The sequence below is a fragment of the Perca fluviatilis genome, chromosome 23 (genome assembly GCF_010015445.1).
Source record: "Perca fluviatilis chromosome 23, GENO_Pfluv_1.0, whole genome shotgun sequence".
Lineage (NCBI taxonomy): Eukaryota > Metazoa > Chordata > Actinopteri > Perciformes > Percidae > Perca > Perca fluviatilis.
The window spans coordinates 19523363-19546572 of NC_053134.1; the positions used below are offsets into that span (position 1 = coordinate 19523363).

The window sequence follows — 23210 nt, forward strand, 5'->3', positions numbered from 1 at the left end:
TCAGTAGGGTCACATCGGGGTTTGAGGGGCCAGCCCTCAGCTTGTCCTCCTCCCTCCCGAACGATGGTGGGCGTCTAAAATAACTTTTGAACGTAAATGTTCCACCAAAACAAGTTCCTTCCTGAGGCTATTTTGCAGCGGCTCCGTGCGGAGCTTAGCGCCGCCCATGATGATTATGATTGTTTTAAAGAAATGCTAATAAACCAGAGCACGTCCCGGAATGCAGCATCCTGGAATGCTGTGTGGACTAGCCAGACCCTCCTTCGTGTCGCTGTGGAGGATGGTCTGGCAAAGCGAGACTAATCCTATCTAAACATGGTGACTATTCGCAGGGCTTGAATATTTGTATCTGACAAGCTAACTGCTAACTGGCTAGCCAGCTGGGAATATGCAAGTAGCCTACCCTTCAGTCACAAGAGTTTTTCCAGTTATCTGGCTAGTTCAGCTCGGTCGCTAATACCGGCCAACACTCCCAATGTATGCGGTCTTCCTGCTTTTAACCATTTCTCCTGCCCTGCTCCCGATTGGTCATTTGTCCTGCTAATCTCCCGATTTTATAGTGATATGACTCAAATGGGTGTTTCACAGTTTCTGTGATATGTTCAGACTGTGGGATATGACGTGGTACTACCTGGCAACCCAACCCAAACAACCTCGTCTGACGTGCCGTGCGTCACTCGTCACGTTCAAGCTCAGGTTTGAGTTAAGAACGGTGTCAGACAAACGGTTTGAGTCAGTCAACTGAACTGAAAATGGATGAAACGGCTCCAAAAAATAATCAGAATTCCTGTCCTCTTGGTGCGAGACCTTCCTGTTTCTACGTCAGCGAACCCCGTGCGTTATGTATAGTATGTCGGGCAGACTTTAGCGTAGAACACGCGGGTAAAATGACGTTAGCAAATATGCTAATTATAGCAAACATGAACTATATATCTATGAACATGAACAGGCTGGCATGCTAACAACAACGGCTCTTTCCTCGTGAGAGGTGTGACGGAGGCTGTTAAAGTCAGGAAGGCAGAGGTAATGCACACAGTACATTTCACATTTTTGTACATTTTGGTTTGCTATGGATTGAGTCTCATTAAAAGTCATTTAGTTTACATTGTTGTATTCGTCTGTTGTGTAGGGTTAGGCCACTCCATGATGAGCCAGAAAATCTCCCTCTTTTTCATAGCCCAATGTCAGGTATGTCACGGTACAATATGTACACTAGGGCTGCAGCTATCGAGTATTTTAGTAATCAAGTGTTCACCAATTATTCCATTGATTAATCGAGTTATCGGATGAGAAATACTTTTGCTTTATAGTAAACAGCAAAAAAGAGAGGTTTCCTCTTTAGAAAAAGCAACATTTTTATTGCCTAAATTGTAAACAATAACAGGGATAGATGATAATATTTTTAAGCACAGGTCGCATGGGCCACCAAGCCCCTTATTCTTTCGGACGAAGTACTTTATTTTATTTAAAAAATTTTGTAATGCCTCTGGCTCTTTAAACGTACAATATGTAACTTTCTGCCACTAGGGGTCTCTCAACCAAAACAATGGACGGTAAAACTGGACTTTTGATGACGTTGGGAAGTTGCGTGGAATTATGGGAGTTTTAAGTGCTAAACACCTTCGCTGACAGTTAGAATTCATCAGTTCACGGACGAGTTTACCCGTTCAAGTTTATTCACGTTACGTTTATTCATTCTAATAAAATAGCTGCAGTTTCCCCAACATAATTACGTTTTTCTTGATTAGATTTTTATTTGTAGCTGACCAGTTAGCTCGTGAGCCAGCAAGCTAACAGTAGCCAGCAGCTAAAACACAAAATATTTCACATATCAGTGTCACCTTTTGGATCGTTTCAACACCGGGGCGGACGGGGTTTGTTGTAACGCTAGCTAGCTAGCTACTAAACGAGACTGAGAGACAGGTGTGGGTGGGGATTGTCGGGGGAATCTCCGCGACAGCGAGCCAGGACGTTCGATGCCGGTTGTGCAGCAGCAGAACATCTCCCAGCTGCCCGGAATTATCTCCCCTTCACTTTTCAGTAATCTTAACTTTTCGTTTTGGTGCTTAACTCACCTTTTGTCGGGTTAATTTAGCTAACCGTAAAGACAGCTTAACGCGAAGAGGGGAGAAATTCGGCAGGGAGGAGATTTTCAGCACATACACCGTTAGCGCTGCGGAGATGTAGCTAACTCTATGGATGGCCGCTGTTGTGACTCGGTGCCTGGTCTGATATGGTCCGTTTCCCGACGTTTAATTAAACTGCCTTAGCGTCGTAAGCACCAGGCACTGGAGATAAGTTCTGGCCGGGGGGTTGCTGTAATAAAAGTAGCTGGCTGATAGCTGACTGGGGGCTAACGATAGCTAGCTAGCTATATGTCCCGGGGCTGTTGTCAGCTGTCATCCCCGACTGAGTCTCTGCGCCGGGGGAGTGAGGCAGACAGACCGGGGTGTGCTAGCTGGCTAACTTAGCATTAGATTAATCGTCTATCTATACAGTTAACGTTGCTAGTGAAGTTATTCGTGGGTTAGCCCAGTCCTGTTAACTGTGGTCGAAACAGTCATACTAAAGCGTGTTGAATGATGTTGTAACCTCATAATGTTACCCACAAAGCATTAGCATCAATGTTAGCTACTTGTCAATATTGAACTTTCAAAATAAATAAGGTATCTGTTGTATTACTGTGATAAAAAGTGGGATGTAATTAATCACAAAATGAGGCTTTATGGCCAAAAAAAAGCAGTATTACGGTTACAAGTATTTTTTTTCTGTGACATTGTATGATTTACAATTACTCCTGAATGTATCATCTTGGTGCCAGTGTTCTGACGGAAGTTAGAGTAACTGGAGGGTGAAAGGTTATATGACGCCACTGACGGGCGACTAAAGGAAACGTGCCGTGTCTGAAAATAAAATAACAGATTTCTCTGGGTTTGACATTTGGTGGAAACATTTGGGATAGTGTAAGAACACAACTCATAAAAATATATAACATAGGTATGGTCATTTTTAGACATTTTAAAGCAGAAATGTTACATATTGTACCTTTAAGGGACATTCACACAAAAAAGGTCAGGGAGTGTCAATGAGGTACAAGGTAATGGAGCCTTTTATACATTGTTGTTTCTTTAGAAATATACAATGGACAAATGGAGTCTTTAAAAGCTTCAGATGTAAAGTTATTCACTGTCAAAGTGACGTCAAATTGAATGGCCGTCAATGGGATGCTAACGGAAGGTGATGGTTTGTTAGCCTAGAATCTCCCCATTGGAGGTACGCTTTCCAGATGCACGCTTACCCCCTTGCTTAAACCCCCCAAGCTTATATTTTACAATTACCGTTTCTGTCAGATCGTTTATAGATTTCAACGTTTTCGACCGCACTTAAATGCAGCTTTATTTCACGGCAGAGAGAGAATGAAAAGAGAAGAGCAAGACATAAAATATAAATCACATCAGTTGTTGCAGGAAAACCTTCAGCTATTACACAAACTCCTGGGCACTTCAGTGCTTGTGTTCCGTTTTTTACCCTCATAGTGTTTTTTAAAGATTATTTTTTGGGCATTTTAGGCCTTTATTTGTATAGGACAGCTTAGACTTGAAAGGGGAGAGAGAAGGGAAATGACATGCAGCAAAGGGCCGCAGGTCGAAGTCGAACCTGCGGCCACTGCGTCGAGGAGTAAACCTCTACATATGGGCCACCGCTCTACCAGGTGAGCTAACCAGGGGCCCCCTCATAGTGTTTTAAAACTTACTTGTGTTCCCGTTTACTGTACGGGATTCACACACCGCCTCAAACCATAGCTCAAAACAACCTCAGTGTGACGTGGGGTTGCGTTTCTCCAAAAGTTGAGTTTGGTCTCAGCTTTTTGCTGCAGGCCTGCTGCGGTTTTTTGAGTGTCCCCCCTGTGGCAACCCCCGCCGCAGCCTAAATGCACTACCCCCATTCAAAATGAATACAAAGACCTGCGTTTTAGCCGGTCCGTCGGCTGAAGAGAAAGAGCTGTTCACTAAGCCCAGGTAAATGTGACTGTACAAAGCTTACAGCAGGGCTTTTCAACTATGCTGTTCTGGGGAACACATTTTCGGAACGCTAATACTGAGTGAGGAGAAAGAATGAAAAATGCAGACATCACCGGCATGGTCCGATGACCTCATTCACGTGCATATCAAGTAGCCATGAGGTTAACCGCTCCAGCAGAGAGTCTGGGGCAGCAGCTAATGGTGCGTTCTTTTTGTCCACCGAAGTCGATCTACGAGTCGTTTTCCGGAGTTACGAACCGGAAGTTGCAAAAAGAACGCCACCGAGGTCGTATATACGACTCGTCAAGTCGTCTGAACTCGGAGGACCCCGAGTTCACTTTCAAAGATTGCTATGTCGTGCATCACACGTAGTAAACATTGTGGTTTTCTACAATTTTAAGCACTTTTGTCGTTGTTGTAACCAAATGAAGAAGTCGTACACATAGCACTGTATACTGCTACCTATAGGCATGTCGCTACAGTCTCATTAGGAGTTAAATACCGCCTAATTAGTTATTTTGTAGCTTGTGCAGCTGAAATTGGCTAGAGACGCTCGGTTGCTATATGACAACAATGGCTTTAAGCCGAGTCTTGAGCAGAAAGCAGAGCAGGAGCCTAACGTTAACGTTAATCAAAACGTAATTTTCATGTATCAAACTGTGAAATATATTTGTGTAATATGTCAATAACTGGGTGAATAGAATCCTAAATGTTACAAAAATCCATCTTTTCTCCGACTCGTAGTATTGTGTGACAAAAAGAACGCAACAACCCGCGGTTATTCGTTTTTCGACATGGATGTGACGTCACACTCGAGCTACTAGTCGCGATTACAAGACAAAAAGAACGCACCATAAGTGTACAAGAATTTGTCCAGATTTCAAGATTCGTAGCAAACTAATAAACAATTAGACTACAAACCGACAGCTTCCATTTTAGCCTGTTTATAAAAACATCGCTATTTGCAGACTTAGCAAGCTGTAGTTAAACAGCGCGGTGGACGAGAGCAGCAGACGTTAGTTACCTTGTGTCGGGTTCGCTTGGTGGAATGGAGGAGTAGACTGGATGTTTTCTACTGAGATGATGTAGCATTGACGCCCTGCTATTGTGGTAAGCTAGTTTGATTTTAAAATAGACACACTGTACAGAGTTTTTGCGCTTAAAATGACCCCAAATGTTCTGCTGTTTTCTCTTGCCTGTCTCTTCTCATAGCCCCTCACTATTGTTGCTCTCTTCCTTCATTTGTAATCCTTCTGTCAGCCTTCTGTCCACAGAAGCGTCAGCCCGTTGTGCTATAGTAATAATCATCCGTGCGGCAAACACAGCGAGCGGTACATCGTTGGTAACATTGATTAAACGAAGCTTCGAGGCAAAGAATTTTGCGTCGACTATTTTTAGTACCGTAATCAGATTATTCGAGTTACTTGAGGAACCGTTTCAGCCCTAATGTAAACGCAGTTTATTCAAAAGAGATTTCTTCCATCGACTGCTGTCTTATTGTCTACAAACCATGTCTCTTTTGCTGAGCAGTTTAAAGCCTATCGTACATCGACAACAATAGAGAAAAATGACTGTCCTACAAGATGAGTCCTTTGATGAGTTTCATCAGTCCGATCCCAGTCAAGAGATTTAGTATCCAGTGATCGTCTAATGGTGTTTCAGAGGCTTTACAACTCTGACAACAATACAACTCTTGACAAAAAAAAATGTCAGTATAGCTTTTAATAGCAAACATTTGTTTTTTTGGCTGTGGAGTTTGAAAGGGAATCAGCCAAAGACGAACAATCCATCAACACTCTTTCACATTCAGTCTTTCAGTGCGTTGATCAGGCTCAGACAGCGCTGGTCTGTGGGAAATCCCCCCCCCCCCAGCTTTCCGAACTGCTCCTTTGCCGCCGACTGATGTCATAATTTCTCACTGAAACCTTAACCAAACAATAAATATTCTACAGCTCAGTTCTAAAAAGCAGCGCTGTTTGCACAACGCTGCCTGCCAGAACACGCTCACAGGGTTCACTGTGTGTGACGGTATTGGGCCATTTTGATTGTCAGACTCACAGTTGGAAATGCAGAAGCTTATGAAACTCTTTTTATTTATTTTTTTATTTTTATATTTTACTTACTTAGATGCAAAATGTGGCTTTCTAATTGTGGCTAATAAACACCCAAATTCCCTTTTTATGTTTGTATGTGACCATTTTCATCTCCGTCTGTGTTCTTTGTTGGAGTTGAAATGCCCAGAATCCTAAATCCACATGAGAAAAAAAAGATTGAATTCATCGCATGTGGAGCGGCCGTCCATATTGTACTCATTAATGACTGGCACACATGAAGAAAGTATGAGTTAATTGCTACGACATTCCAGCCAACATATAAACTGTGGCGGTCCAAAACTTTCCTTACCCAGAGAAGCTATTGAAAATCCAATTGAGATGTCGGCCAATAATCCGTACAAGATGAAACTTTTGTTTGGAAGTGTTACTCCCCTTAGTGAGACTCAATGTAGCACAGCAGGTTTCACAAACACCATTTGGCGGCTCTGGGTCTCAGTAAATAGTGGCGAGGTTAACTTATGAAAACACTCACACCCTGTTATCAGATTAGGTCTCTACAAAGAGCTCTCAGCATCAACAAAAAGGGGGGGTGGGGGAACTATTTCTTCTTTTTAAAGAAAGAGGCTCGATTAGCGCTGTGTCATGTTAGTCTTCCTCTTCTCCGTTCCCCCCCCACCCCCCTGTCCTCATTCCTTTCTTTGCTTTCATTTGTTTGAGCTGTCGACAGCAGGCTTGGCCTGAAATTAAAAACCTTTAGTGTTTGTTTGCTCGCTGTCAGCATGAGGCTTTTCCCATCATTCCCAGGGACAGCATTGCTCACGCCTTTTTTCTTCAAAAACACCTTTTTTTTTAAGAACTGCTTTTGCTGAGGTGGGTGGTGGGCTCCAAAAATATTTATTTTTTTGTCACAATCCTGTTGTATCACAATCCCCCCCCCCCCATGAGAGAGACGCTTCATTTTCACTTGCAGTGTTGAAATAACACATCTGACCTTATATCGATAAAATACAAATAGATATTTCTCATTATATATGCAACGTTTATATAACAGGCAGATAAGAACACACTAATAATAATGACCGTAATAACAATACCACAACTATAATAATTATATAATTCATACTATCAATATTTTAACCATCCTCATGTACATAAGTAGAACGAAGTGCTCCTCGCTATTTTCCCTTTTTAATCATTCATTTCAGCTTGATCACTGTCCAGGAACTGCATAAAAGTGTCTCATATTTTTCCAAATTTACTTAACTTCCCTCTGACTATATAGGTTATTTTCTCTAAAGCAAGGCAGGACGCCATCTCTCACAGCCACATTGCAGATGTAGGACTATCAATACTTTTCCACCTCAGTGCGATCCCTCTTCTAGCCTGTAGTAGGCACATATTGTTTAAGACCACTGCTTTGCGGCCTGGTGTGAATTGACCAGGAAAGGATCTCTATAGCCACTGTACGTGAGACCAAGTTTACAACATTTTTCCAGAACGACTGGATTTTTGGACATTCCCGCACATGGTGCAGCAGGGTGCCAACCACATTATTGCATTTTGTGCAGTTGTCAAGGATATTATAATTATACTGATGTGTCTTACAGGTGTTAGGGCTGGGACGATATGCTTTTTATCCCGATTTCATTCTTTCACGATACATGGCTGACGATTTGATTTGTATAATTGTGATTCTAGAAGTATTGCGATTCAATAGTATTGAGTATTAGGATTTTCTTTTCCTGCAATAAACAAAAGAAATGAATAAAACACTTCTAGAGACAATATATCATGAGACATTTCTGAAAACTGATGGTTTTCTAAAAATGTGCATCACATGTCAGTCAGTCAGTCTGACATTTATTTCATTTGTAGAGAATGCCTTTTCTGCTTTTGCTCGGTTTCCCTGGAAACGGATATGATGTAGTCGCCGTCGGCGGTCCGATGTACAGTAAACGGAACATATTTAGGTCAATCATTGGTTTAAAAAAAGAATTAAAAAAAATCACGATTCTAGGGAAAAGAATCAATTCTAAAATCGCCACAAAAAAATCACGATACGTACAATTTTTTTTTTTTTTTCTCCCACCCCTACCATTTATATTTTATGAATTTCAATGCTGTATTAATAGTCTGTGTTTGTGCTTGTAAACAGGTGTTTTGACACTCAAATTCTCCTCTGCAGGCGTTGAGTTTTGAGTATGAATTGTCCTGTGATTTGGAAAGCAGCAAAGCATAAATAACAGACAACTGGCCTAGAGAATCCATAAAACATAGGATGGTCTTTTCTATAGCTGACATGGGTGGCTCCCCTAAGGAGTGGTTCTGTGATCTTATGAAGCTCCTTAGCTGGAGTAGAGCTGGGCGATATATCGATATTATATCGATATCGTGATATGAGATTAGATATTGTCTTAGATTTTGGATATCGTAATATGGTAATATGGCATAAGTGTTTTTCTGGTTTTCCTGGTTTTAAAAGCTGCATCACAGTAAAGTGATGTCATTTTCTGAACTTACCAGACTGTTTTAAATGTTCTATTATTTGCCTTACCCACTTAGTCATTATATCCACATTACAGATGATTATTTATCAAAAATCTCATTGTGTCAATATTTTGTGAAAGCACCAATAGTCAACACTACAATATCGTATCGATATCGAGGTATTTGGTCAAAAATATCGTGATGTTTGATTTTCTCCATATCGCCCAGCCCTAAGCTGGAGGTATTTAAAAACTGGTTTCTTGGGATTGCTTATCTACTAGTAGGATGTTCAAAGGTATTTAGATTCCCATCTACATACAGGTCAGATATTTGACTTACATACCTTTTTTTTAACCTGACCTTTTTAAATATGAAAAAGATCATGTACTTTAATTGGTCGTGCCTCTTCTTTGATGTTTTCCAATCTTAAGGTCTTATTTCTACCTAAATCCGAAATCTAAACAAAATACTCGCTAATGGAAATTTCTATCGTATCCATATTGGCTTTTAAAAAACAGTTATTGATCGAACAGAGGTGTTAAATAGACAGTTCTGTGGGTGTGTCTCTTGGCTCAATGTCGGGGGTCAAGCACACACTAGCCAGCTTGTTTGACCCAGGAGTGTCTGAAGTGTTGATTCTCTAGGAGGTCAAAGGTCAGGTGGAGACTGATGACTGAGCCTAGCTTTATTTAGTCTGGTTTTAGAATTTGTCTTTACACACATCTCACAGCTGTGAAAGCTACGTTTTTACGTTTGTATGTACGGCTATGTATTCATTTTTACACTTTTCGTTTATATGTATCTACTTGATATAGTCTAGTGTTGCAAATGTTGACATTTATTCTCGGTCTCTCTATTTGCTATCACTGTTTGCTCCTGCACTTTATCCCCACGAGGATCAATACGGTTTTGTGCAATCTTTTAAATCCAGCTTTCACCAGCTGCCTCCAGCTGTGTGTAATGCCTGCTGATTATTAATTGAAGAATTGTCTGTGAGACATTCCATATAAGCTACTTTTTAGGGTCAGCCCATAAGGTAAAACACTTTCTACACATTCTTCTTCCTAAAAATGAAAAGTTGAGTTCACAAGCAACAAAACGCACCCATACGTAGTTCAGTATACACTGTGTTTTGGTATAACCAGTCGCTAATGTTGGCTAATATTAGCAAATGTTAACAGATTTGGTTAGATATTTCTGTGTGAAAGCGAACAATTGCTATCTGGTAAACCTACCGCCTGCCGGGCTTTGAGGCAAATTGAACATAGTAGCCAAACAGTGGAATCACGTGATGCCCTCTGGCCCAAAAATACTTTTTCCCATAGACTTGCATTGCGAAAGAGATAAGATTTCATTAACTTGAAGGAAATCTGTCTTGGACACATACAGTATACGTCTGTTAATCAATGAATACATTTATTTATTTATTTTAAGCGTCACATCCAGGGATGGAAATTAGCAGCTGCCAAATGCGGTAATTTTGTGCAGTGGTGGGTGAATTTGCCCAACCTACCAGCCACGGTGGCGGGTAAATAAAAGCAGCATACTGTTTCACTTGGACACTTTCAGAGGAGACGCACCTTCATTGGTTAGCTTAGGATGAGACAAGCCTGACAATTTCTGTTCTTTATGTCTTCAACAAGCGTCAGATGTCAGACTAGGGCTGCTCGATTATGGAAAAAATAATAATCACGATTATTTTGGTCAATATTGAAATCACGATTATTTATTACTCATTAACATTTGGATATAATGGATAGTGTCCAGGGTATAATCTGTTAGTGTCCTTTTATCTCACAGAAAGAGTCTTTGGATCAGAATAAAATATGTTTTTTCATGTTGGTTTTAAGCAGTATGCCTATGCACCCCCACTAAGCTGGAAAAAGTTTTAAACCGTAAGTGAATACAGCGTGTCGGGGGAACACAACATCTATAGACAGTATACTACAGCGGGGGGGGGGCAAAGGCAGAGGGACCGCAGGGTTAGCTAACGTTAGCTATTCCCAGACAACTGAGTTGGTTTAGCCTTTTTTGGCTCACCAAACGCTGCTGCCATCTTTACTCGCGCTGAGTTTTTAAATTCCAGCGGATATGCACACGACTTGCCTCCCTGACTGGCTTCGAGAGGGGCGGATGTGCACGTGTGGATGTGCGCATGCGCGTGTCATTCAGAACACAAGACAAAATAAGAGCGTTCTTGCTAAACAGAATATGGCAAAATAATCGTTTTTTCTCGATTATACTATTTTGGTGATCGTTGGGAGCCGAAATTGAAATTCAATTAATTGCACAGCCCTATGTCAGACAGGATGCCCTTATAGTTGCAGACCGCGAGATCGCGGAGCTCGGCAAGCAGGCGTGCAGGGAACTAAACTGGAAGTAGCCTTTGGCTCCATGATGGCTTCATGCGCAACTCTTGTAGGAATGAATGGGGCTCCGCCTCGAACCCTGTATCCAGTTTTTATAATGTATCCATGGAACTGCAAATGTAGATTTGAGTCACAATGCAGGTTTTGGACACAATACTGTACATTTTAGTTGGCTGTTGGCACAAATATCTTTTTTTTTTTTACTTCACGGTTAGGTTATTCATGTTTGTGGATCTTCCTTTGTAGTTGTAGTCTCACAGTTCTTACTATAATTTACCCTAATTTACCCTAACTGTCTCTGTCTACCTTTCTTTTATGTAATGTGTTTTCACTTGTGTTGCTAGCTGTGCATGTCTTTATTCATATCCACTCTGACAGGGCTTTCCAGACACTGTCAAATGGGCTCAAACTAATTGAAAAGATAATTGCGGGCTGCCAGCAACACCAGCCACCATGTCACAGCTCTCTTTGCATACAGTGAAGGAATGCAACCATGCTGGAGCATCAGATAGTGTTGACAGGATGAGCGGAAACCACCTGGAGTTAAAAAGTAAACTCGCAAGGTCACCTTTGCTCATTTTTCTCCTCCTGTGGCTCATTAAAAAAAATCCCTGGGGGTTAGTGCTCCACCAGCCTGCACTCATCCAGGCCCAGTGTTTGACAACAATTTTCTTTCCTTATTGGCAATTTGTTGGGGATTACTCCTGAGGTGTTTGACACTGGAGCCATATGCAGGTTTTCTAAATGTAGCTCATGTGCTGCTACCAGTTCTAAATTAGTATGCATTCCTGAAAATTAGTATTTGAGAGATAATAAGTAAAGCTACAAACGTAAAACTGGCTAAATGTACCAGGTGCAGGGAAACTGCTTAGCCTCTGGCGGTTTGTTGTCAGTGTCTGTGCTCATAAATCTCTACCCTCATCACTTCAAGCCCTCACACCTCAACTCCTGCCCTTCAAAATACACACTAACAAATACCCCAAACCTCAGAAACTGCCTGGAAATGCAGCTGTATCAGTATGAACCTGACTCAGACAGTTGACTACAACAACAGAGATTATTGAAGCTGCACCAATTGTGTTTATACTAACAATGGATCAAATGACTGTGTGTAATGTGAAAAAGTGTTGAACCCACAGAGAATCATCACCCGACTGTAGGGCTGAAGCTATCGATTCTTTTTGTAATCGATTAATCTAGCACTTTATCGATCGATTAATCGGATAATGGGTTTTTTGCGTTTTTAAACAACCAAAACTAGGGGAAAAAAGCAACATTTTCGGAAGAAAGCAACATTTGTATTGCCTACATTGCTTACAATATCATCTCTCAAAAAACTAAACATATTAAGTGCATTTAAGTGCCATATTACATTGTTTTTAAAGATTTTTTTTTTTAAATGATATCAGCCTCAAACTAAGGCATACATTAAAATACACAAACATTACATTAAGTTGTGCAACTTAAAGGTGCAATATGTAATATTGTGTGTAATACTGGCAGCTAGCGGTTAAAATAGTTACTGCACTACCAATTCAAAATACTGGAGAGTCGTCTCCCCCGCCCCCTCCTGCCCAGACTCGAAGTTCACGGGGGTTGCCAGGCTGAGACCGCAGCATTCACAACAACGTTGCTAGACACTTTTCTCACATAGCCAGACATTACTCCACAGCACAGCGGAGTAGCTAACGGTAGATGCTGGCTATATTGACAGTCATAAAAGCCCGTGCTCACGCGGAGCTCTGTAACCAACTGACAGACACACTTTTTCGGCTTAAAATTACAGCATGAACCGCTAAAAACACAACAACCTCACTGTCCTCTCCACACGCCAGTCAGGCACACTTCCTCGGCTTAGAATTACAATACGAAACGCTAAAAATACCACTACCTTACCGACGGAACACACTTCATTGGCTTAGAATTATGGCAAAAATCGCTAAACACACTGCAAACTCACAGTCCTCTCTTTCCGATTTACAGCCCCTCCTGCGTGGCTTAAAATAACTACACCGTCGGCTCCAGCCGCTGATCGAGGGCTACACGCTGTAAACAGCCGTGGGCTGCTTGCCTGGTTCTCCGGTAACGTTAACAGGTAGCAGAGTTAGCATGGCGGCGTTAGCCAGGACCAGTCGGGATCACTTTACTGGCTGTGTCTCAATTGTTTTTGCGAGTAACCAACTCGGGTACTCTAGCTATATAATTCAATGTGAGAACACAAATGTTGAAATGACAAAAAATGCTCGTCCCTAGTAGCTGTGATAAATTAGCCTGAAGCTAATGCTTACCGGTTCAGGAGAAAATAAGCCAACTCTGCGCGCCCTTTAAGGGCGCGCTGTCTCCATCTTTCAAATACATCTCCATTATTTACCACGGGGTGTTATGTTCTCGCAACTGTTAGAAACATGCTGTTTTCTTTTTTAGGTCGGGTAGAATCTATCTCCATTGATCCTGTTTGTTTGTTTGCTGCTTTCATGGCTGTACTACCGTTACAGCTGTAGCGCGCTGGGTTTACGTTTTTACAGGTATATCTGGCAACCCGGCCTGGCTGTCAAACTGGGCCGTTGATAACAACACACAGATCAAAACATAAACATAAATTCCGTCACGGAATGTAAATTTCAAAAAGAAAAAATACTGAAATTAGCATTGTTGTCAGAAAAGATAGTATTTCAGTTTAACATGTTTCCTTAATATCTGATGAGGCATTGGTGTCATTTTTGGATTTATTACAGTACAAATATTACATATTGGACCTTTAACTTTCAGAACTACGAGTTTCAACCTGAGACTGATCTGTATATACAGTAGGCCTATATGTAAATATTAGTTATACTCAACCTATTTTCATTTATTTTTGATTATAATGTCACACAGCTCTGTTACACTTATGCTATTAGATCGTTGATCAGCTGAGAGAGAGAGAGAGAGAGATGCACAACAATCAGCTGTTTTCCCGAAGGGAAGTCAACGCCTCAGCTCTTTAGATCAGATCGTGGTCACCACTACCTATTTTCTTGTCTTTGTTTTTGGTAGTTGTTGTGTTTGGTGTAGTTTCATCGTCCATACGACTGTTATTTACTTTTGTCGGGTCCGCTTCGTGGAATGGATGATTAAGTTAGACTCCATGTTTTCTGTTGAGATGCTAAAGCACTGACGTCGTGCTATTATTGTGGTAAGCTAGTTCCATTTTGCAGTAGACATAGGCTACTGTACAGAGTTTTAGTTTTAATTACGTTTGAACTGATTCCAAACTTTGGACACTTTCTGTCGTTTTCTCCAGCCTGTCTCTAGCCCCTCGCTATTTACGCTCTGGCACATAGACAGTGTCGCCAGCAGCAGACTGAGCCGCGTCTGTGCGACAGTAATAATGCTCCGTGCGGAAACACCGTCCGTCAGCGATATAACGTTGGTAACATTGATTTAATGAAGCTTCGAGGCAAGTCATTTTGCGTCGAGGACTTTTTGTAATCGAATTATTCAAGTTATTCGAGGAATCGTTTCAGCCCTACCCGACTGTGCAGTTCCCCTCAGCTCTATGGAGCATTTTAGCGTCTTTTAGCTCCTTGTTCTGATTTTACAACCCTCAACTTTACTGTTTTGGTTCAGTCTGACATTCCCAGCAGCTGTTTCTGCACTGTTTTCAGGGAAGAAGTTCTGCAAAAACGACTCTGTACTACCGGCCAAGCACCAAACGTCAGACAGACAAAGTTAGCGACTAGCTTGTTAACACGGTGGAGCATTTAGCAACTAAAGAGTCTATATAGACCCCATATTTCAGAAGAAGTTGGTGGAGATGCTAATGTTGTTGTTCGTGTTCGCCATTTCAACTTTAAGGTGATTAGTCAGTAGCGTGTTCACGGCTTGTTTCTGTTGTAGTTATTACAGGTTTAAATTTGAAACTAAAGGCAGGAGACAATTAGCTTAGCATCAAGACTGAAAACGGGGAAACCGCTAGCCTGGCTCCTTCTAAAGTTTAAACAATCATTATTTAACATGTTACATATTGTTTGTTTGATTTGAGTACAAACAGAAATGTTAAAGTGGCATCTTTTGTTAATTAGTGAGCTTTGGAAGGGCTGGAAGGCGATGTTCTTTTAAAACTTTGGACAGAGCCAGGTTATCTGTTTCCCTGTGATTTCAGCTAGCATGTCCTGGCTGTAGCCTCATACCTAATGATACGGGAGTGGTTTAATCCTCTCGTCTTTAAAAAAAAAAAAAAAAAGAACGTTTAAGCTTGTTTCACAAAATGTCCAACTCCTTTTAAAGTACTGGGCAAACTCTGAGAATTAAGCTTTTTATTATGAGTTGGCCAAACTGACAGACCCGTTTCTGTAGCTTTGGGATTACATAATTTCAATTGTTCCATCAAACTTTGTCATCCATCCCTCAAATCAATCCCTACAGGCTCCTATAACCTGCAGAAAAAGGAAAATTGGACTTCAACTGTCCAATTCAACGATCCTTAATTGGCTTTTGCTCTTCTCAGTAAACCTTTTAGAGTACAAGGGTGAAGATTTGAGTTTGGGAAGTGCCTTCAGACAACATCTTTCTCCACTGCCTCAGAGACTGTGATTCACAGCCCAGTCTTAGTTTCAGCCATTATGGTTGTCTTTTATAGGCGTGGGGGTGTCGGTTACTGCCGTCCACAGACACACAAGCAGCCCGACTGATTTAGCTCTTTAGATTTGTGTGGAATTAGTCACAGTGGAGGGCTGGCCGGGACAGCGGGGAGTTTAAGACATTGTTGGGAAATAGAAAGCCTGAAGTGGGCGGGCTTTTTTCTTTCTGGTTTATGACCCCTCAGGTTTCCACCTGTGCTGACATGGCTGAGACTTTACAATAGTCTTGAAAGAGTTACAAGCAGCCGGGTAGAAATTCCAGGCGTTTTTTTTTTTTTTCTCTTTTACCCCTTTTCTTTTTTCTCTCTCTCTTTTACTGGAAGGGTGGGGTGGGGGCCCCAGTTATTGTGGAACATTTGTCAGGCAGCCAGTTGCAGAGGCAGGGCCAGCCGGTGATTTATGGCAACATCTGCAAGATGCAAAGCCGTTGTATATGCTTTTAATCATACAAAGAGCCCTGGCTGGATTGGAGATTGAAAAGAGATGGTCTGATGGGGTTTTATGGAGTCCGTGCTGGGATTCACACTGATGGCGACTGGTGTGAACATATTATATGACCGTGGGATTTCTGCAGCTCAGTGATTCCAAGCTGAAGTTGGCTTCAGCTGGTGTTTGCACCAAGCGAATGCTGTTTCTGTGATTCGATATGGTCAAAAGATTCTCACCAAGCTTGAAGATAATCTGCGAATGATTGAAATGTTTTGTCACATAAGAGGAAAACCAAAGGATCAGCCAGGGAGAGTGAAAACCATCCATGAAAGCAACACAACACAAATCTTGTTGGATTTGTCTGTCAACAGTTGAAAAGTCTGACCCAAAGTTACCTCACATACCGAAAGCTGGGGGTCACCCCATTTTTAAATCTGTATTCGAGCACTGACAAAGCATATCGAACGTAGAAACGAGCACAGTGGTTGTGAAAGTCAGACATCCATCCCCCAGCAGATTTCCTGAGCTTCATAACAGAGGAATACTCATTTCTGTGAGCCGCCTTTAGCTATTTAATATAATAAACATCTGTCTGCATGTCACCACATCTGGCAATAATGAAGGCAAATTGCCTACAAAATTCGGAGTGTCTGGCAATGAGATAAGGCCGTGGCATGCTAATTCATTTTCTTGGCTCAGTCTCTGGGGTGTTGAGAACAGAGATGGCCTGAGGGGCTGACCCTGGATCAGCGTCTGACTGCTAACTTGAACACACCAGGGGCAGAAAATGGAGATTAGACATCTGATCTGAGACCAGGGGTAAACGGACTCCATCAGCCGTCTGCCAGTCATTGGTGGTCTGGAGGAATCGTCAACTTCCTGTCTCATTTCTCTGGACGCAGAATCAAAGAGGGGAAATTATTCTGCAATCTGGCCGCTGTTTTTTTTTCCCCCTCCGGCTGGAAATGTGAAGGTTGTCGCTGGCTGCAGACTCTGCAGGAGACTCCTGGATCCACAGCGCCTTTTAAAAAAGTGGAAACCTTCTACGCCTTAGTCGTTAAGGCCACAAATTGTTTTTTGGTTGCAGCAATTTCAGAGACTTTCCTTAAGGAGTAAATAAACCATTCTGAGGGGAATTACATCCACCCGCTTAATTGTAACATGCATACGTTTAGTGAAGTGTAAAACCTTGCCTAGAGAAAAAGGGAATCACGTATTGCTGCTAAACCCTGCAATGGGAAGAAACTTTCTTCCCACAGTTGCAATTAAGTGACCTTGAGCAAGGCAGTTCAAGGAAAAGTCCCCCTCAGATCCTCTTAAATGCTAACAATCACCAGTTCAAGTTTTTCAACACAATCCAGGTGTCATTTTGTAACAGAATATAGTAATTTATCTGCTTTCCCTCAACCTGTCTGGCCTACTCCTGCTTCATCCAGAGATTTCCTTCAGTATGTCTATTGACAGCTCCTGTAAAACATATGTGAGCTTGTTGTATTCAGCATATGAATGGCTGGAGAAAGATTAATACTGTGTAGTAATGAACTTTTAGTTGATAAAGGCGAGTGCCTGCACTTAAAAATCCTGAAAACATTCTGGTCTGTATTCTTCTATCTGTGGGTGTAGAAATGGATCTCACTGCCTCTTGCTGATACATTTTTCCGCCTAAAGAAGCCTTTGGTGGTCATTGATTCTGACACACTAATATTCCAACTTCACGTGGTTTTTAAAATGCTTAAAGGAACACGCCGACTTATTGGGAATTTAGCTTATTCACCGTTACCCCCAGAGTAAGACGCTATATACCCTTCTCATCTGCGTGCTGTAACGCTGTCTGACGGCTCCAGCATTAGCTTAGCCCAGCACAGATCCTGCAGATAACTGGTTCCAATTGTGAGAGGTAGAACAAAATAATACCACTGTTCTATTTACGTGGTAGTGAGGCGTAACAAAGCGTGTACAATAAATGAAAGAACACAGCCGTCTTCTATCCGTAAACAAACCGGGAACTATATTCTCAGACAGGCTTGCTGCGAGCATATCACTCCGCCCAAGTACTATATTATTCCGCCTGAGAATATAGTTCCCGGTTTGTTTACGGTTAGAAGATGTGTGTCTCATGTTATGTTGTTTTTTGTACACGCTGTGACTCTACAAATCACAACATGTAAATAGGAACATGTTGGCGTTATTTTGTCACTTATTCGGAGCAGTAGGATTACTGGAACCATTCACCTGCCTGTTCTGTGATGGGCTGATGCCACTGGAGACGTCAAACAGCTTTACAGCACGCACGGAGATGAGAAGGGTATGTATCGACTTGTCTAACTCTGGGGGTTACGGTGAATAAGCTAAATTAAGTTGCCGTGTTCCTTTAAAGCAACTAAAATAAATAGATTTATATTAGAAATGGATCAAATAAATGATGTGTAATTTGAAAAATGATGCTCGTAGTCTCAGTACTACATTTCAGTGCTTTTCGGCACATTGTTTTGGTTTTACGGGATGCGACTTTACTGTTTTTGGTTCGCTCTCATAGCTCTCAACAGTGTCTTTTTCTGCTCTCAACCAGGTGTTTTAGCAAAAAGGTCTAAAACCCCACTGTATGCTACCTACTCAGCAACAAACAGCAGACAAACAAAGTTAGTGACTATCTGGTGAACATAGTGGAGCATTTAGCAGTTAAAAAGCCAGATATTTCCCTCAGGAGTTGGTGGAGAGTGAAACAGAGCTAAAATAGGAGTGAATATTGGACTTCATTTATTAGATGGCCAAAAACACGACTTCCAAAAACAGCTAAAGTTGCTCCATGTCTACTCGTTGTGTAAATGTTACATGTTAGCCATATTGCCTTGCCTTTGTCCTTAAACTCTCTTCCCACTGCTCCAGCAGAGCTTTTGTGAAGCCCAAAAACTACGACCTCAACTACTAAAAGTAGCCCTTTCTGTTCTGGTCTCGCATCTGTTAATACACATCGTATATGCATCACCAGCTCATCATACATAATTTTGCCTACACAAAGGTTTGAAATTTTACTTTCAAACAATACAGCGTGTCAGTCCTATAAAGATCACCACATTGTGCTCAACAAGAAGTGCAATCAGAACTCACTGAGTTTATCATGAATCACTCCCAGGCCTCCACTTATCCATCCTGGAGGATCAGGTTTGTTAGACATGATTTCTGCTCTAACCAGACACGACCTCGCACCAAGATAAGGTTATTAGGCAGAAGTGGACTAATCTTTGAATGTTGCTTCAGCAGCAGCAGCAGCAGCAGCTGTTTCCCAGGTGTTTGGATGTGTGTGGCTCCACCATCTTGTCTTAATCGCAGCCTCCTCAAAGAACTGGCAAGACTTCCAACAAACCCCCTCATTCCTTTACAGTGGGGTAAAGGCATAGAAACCAGTGCAGCGTAGCCAACAGCCAGGTGGACTTAAACATTAGTCAGCCAGAAGGATGGGAGCGAAATAACACGCCCTATGAAAGTAAATCTCATCATCAGCATTTCCATACACAAACTGAGCGAGAGTGGGAATCCAAATACAGACCTTTAGGGTGCATGTGACTATAACAAAAAGTAAATTTTACTACTTTTCATTGCAGTCCTTTCCACACTGCCAGGTTAAACGCAAGGCTGAAACAATTGCCCTTGTATAGGGGATCTGACTAAATCCCCTCCAAACTGCTGGCACCACCATTGTGAATTTGCCATTTCATAAAACACAACTCCACTGTGGCAGGCAGAGAGCCGCAAGATGCTTTCCAAGTGCAAGTTTCAACAGCTAGCCCCGGTGCACAAACACACCTTTTTCCCTCATGTTGGAGAGGAGAGGCCTGAAACAACAAACCGCCAGGCGGAAGGTCTGGGGGAGGGGGAGGGGGAGGGTGGGGGAGGGGGAGGGGGGATGAGGGCAGATGATTCATCCAGCAAACAGAAAGAGTTTAGTTTGGGCAAAGCTACATTGTGCCATACTGTTCTAACAGCAATTTGTGGGTTTACCATGAATTACATGTAATTATTATAATTAGTGTTTAATTATAGGCATCATTATTAATAAAGTCATTATTAATGATAGTGGTTGCAGCAATATTACTGACAGTTAGGGATGTAACGATGCATCGTGAATCGGTTAAAAATGTATTTAAATGTGTAAAAAAAATTAATCGTGATGCAATTTTTTAATCACCCAGGGCGTGACGCTAGTTACAATACAGCAATACAGTTAACTAGTAATGTTAGCTGGCTTAAACAAGGTTAAAATGCTGACAGCTAAACAATGTAAAGTGTGACTGTATTTCACTGGAAAGGATTCCAACAGTGGGATATGCGACAGTCTGCAGCTGAAGAAACAGAAGGGACTAGTAGCACTTTTAGACAGCATGAACACTGCCGCTGTGGATAAACATAGACGGGACTTTAGTGTTGCATTTGGGTTTGGCTCCGTAAGCTTGTGTTGCGTTCAATGTTGTTGTAAAATAACGTTTCAGCCATCTAGTGTTTCTTCTTTTTGTCGTTTAACAGCAAACGACTGGTGAAAAAAAAGTTGTTATAAGTTATTGTTATTACATTTTAAATAAATCATTTAAATTCAACAATATGGCCTTAGCAATAAATGAAAATGTTTTTTTTTTGTCATTTAAGATAAAATACTATTTCAGTTGCACTTTTGAGAAGGACAGAGCTGCTGTTTTGCAGTTTATATAAATAAGGGAATATTTTTCAGTCATTTCATTCTGCAAAAAAAAATTGTGAGGTGGAGAGGGTTGGCTCAGTGTTAGAGCAGGTGCACATATATTGAGAGGTTTATGCCTCGATGCAGAGGTCCAGGGTTCGATTCCGACCTGTGACAATTTACTGCATGTCTTCCCCCTTTGTCACTTAGCTGTCCTGTCAAAAATTAAAGGTGGAAAAAGCCCCCAAAAAATAATCTTAAAAAAAAATAAAAAATTGTGAGAATATCGTGTCATGAACTTGAATTCGTGAATCGAATCGTGAGTTGAGTGTATCGTTACATCCCTACTGACAATGGTGGGGAATCATAGTTGGCTGCTTACTACTTCGGATGTACATATGGGCATGTGAGTATTAAGACAGACTTAGAAATTCAGAACCTATTTAACTATTGCCACTGCACTTAACTATTATTACTACTACTACTACTACTACTACTATTCCTACTGCTTGGGTTGGGTACAGTTCACATATTTCTGGTACCTGAAATTTGGTTCTGGTACGTTTTTTTGGGTACTTTCCCTCTGCCCCGCTCTCTGTCAACACACAGAGAGGACAGATAAGCTTTCGCTTACGCGCTGTCAGGTACCGAAATTTTCATTTAACATGAATCGGTCCTCAGTAGTCCATAATTTGGTCTGTACCCGAAAAAGTACAGAGTTCGGTACCTGACCCTAGTTACCACTACTATTACTACTTCTGGTTGCAGAAGTAGCAGTAGTTCTAGTTCAATGCTGTGAATCATAGCAGTTATAATAGTAGTACTACAGTATTCGTAATCGTAGTAGTATTACTAATAATAATAGTGGTAGAAGTAATAGAAGCAGTATTGTGTATCTCGCGTGCTATTTACGTTTTTAGTGCGAAATTACTGGACTTCCCGGTACTTGACTTGAGTAGAGGAGCTCAATCAGTAGTAGTAGTAGACGTAATAGCTTTTGCAATAGTAGTAATAGTAGAATTAGTAGAACAAGTCTTAGTGGTACTATACAGTGGTAGTAGTCTGGATCAATGGTCCATTTCCAGGATAATTCCCTCACCTTCTGTTCTCTGTGTGTTGTCGTTCTGAAAACTCTGTTCACTTCAGGAAACTGCAACCTTTGAGCTAGCAAGCTACACGCTGAAAATGGTTTGATTTGAAGAAAATTTGGATTGTGCAACAAGGCAGCCCTGCTTGGTTTTTTCAGTGAATGATTTACAAAGAATATGTTCATGGCATTTACTATCTGGGACGTTTTGGGACCTTTTGACAGGGATGACTGTGAGCAAAGTAATGTTAACGTTACACACAGCCACATATTGGTAAAAGCAAATTACATTTAACCGTGTATCAAGCTAAAGTTTTCGTTTGCGCGGTGCAAATGTTTCACCAAAACAAGTTCCTTTCCGAGACAATTTTGTAGAGCCTTCGTCACTGCATCCGGAACTTGGTGCCGCCAAAGACGATTGTGATTGGTTTTAGAAATGCAAACAACCCAGATATTTTTTTTTTTTTTTTTTCTACAATCGAATGAATATACAGTATCTATAGTGTAGCCAGAGCTACAGCTGTGCAATTAAACACATTTTTAATCTTTAACGATTTTGGTTCCTAACAATCACAAAAACAGAGTAATCGAGAAAAACGATTTCGCACATTACGTTTTGCAAGTAAACTCTTATTTAGTCTTTTGTTCGAAAAAAGATAAACAAGTAAAACAGGAAAAGTATTAAGGGACATTTCACAGTTCAAGGTGTTTTTTTTACTGTTAATTTGTTCAACTGTTTCACTGTTTCTTTTTAATTCAATGATTGCAACATCTTTTCAAAAGTCAATGAGTGACCGGTTTAAAAAATCTTGATTTCAATATTGACCAAAATAATTGTGATTAGGATTTTTCCATAATCGAGCAGCCAGAGCTGTGGCGATAGATCTGGCAATGCGAGACTACAGTGGTGGTAGTAGTAGTAGTAATAGTAGAATTAGTAACAGTGGTGCCAGTGTGGGGCCATAAGGTTGATACCAACCATTGTCAGGATATTATTAATGGTATTGTTCTGTATTTATTTAAATCACAAAATTGTAAACCTATGCAAAATAACCAGAGATTAAAGCCTTCAGCTTGCTCTGAATCAACAGTAAATGTGTACCACATGATTCCACTGAGAGTCGATAAACTATTATTTATAATTATTGCCCAGCCCTGGATTGAACCAGATTGTGATACCAAACAGTTAAACATCCTCTGTGTCTCAGTCTGTCTCTTGGTGGGGGGGCTGACGGATGACAGACCTGAGGCGTCCTTGGCGGTCTGTGGTTCGGTTCTAGAAGGCCAGCGTTGAACACCCACCACCAGCCCCACCACGTCCTCTAAATCTCTCACATCAATCTCACATGTCCTGTATGATTAAGACAGTAACTTGACTCGTAGCATTAAGTGAATGCAGCAGCACACACTAAGTTTTTTTTATTTTTTTTATTATTATTGTTTACGTATGTGCAAAACATTGCTTCAT

The 23210-nt window shown here is 41.3% G+C and overlaps 1 long non-coding RNA gene across 1 annotated transcript in view; it reads left to right on the forward strand.

Moving 5' to 3' along the window:
* The first annotated feature begins 712 nt into the window (after nt 1-712).
* Nucleotides 713-23210, forward strand: part of LOC120553618 — a 34969-nt gene continuing 12471 nt past the window's right edge. The window contains exons 1-2 of the long non-coding RNA XR_005638191.1: nt 713-1023; nt 1130-1188. This is a non-coding gene — a long non-coding RNA (uncharacterized LOC120553618). The remainder of the gene's footprint in view (nt 1024-1129; nt 1189-23210) is intronic.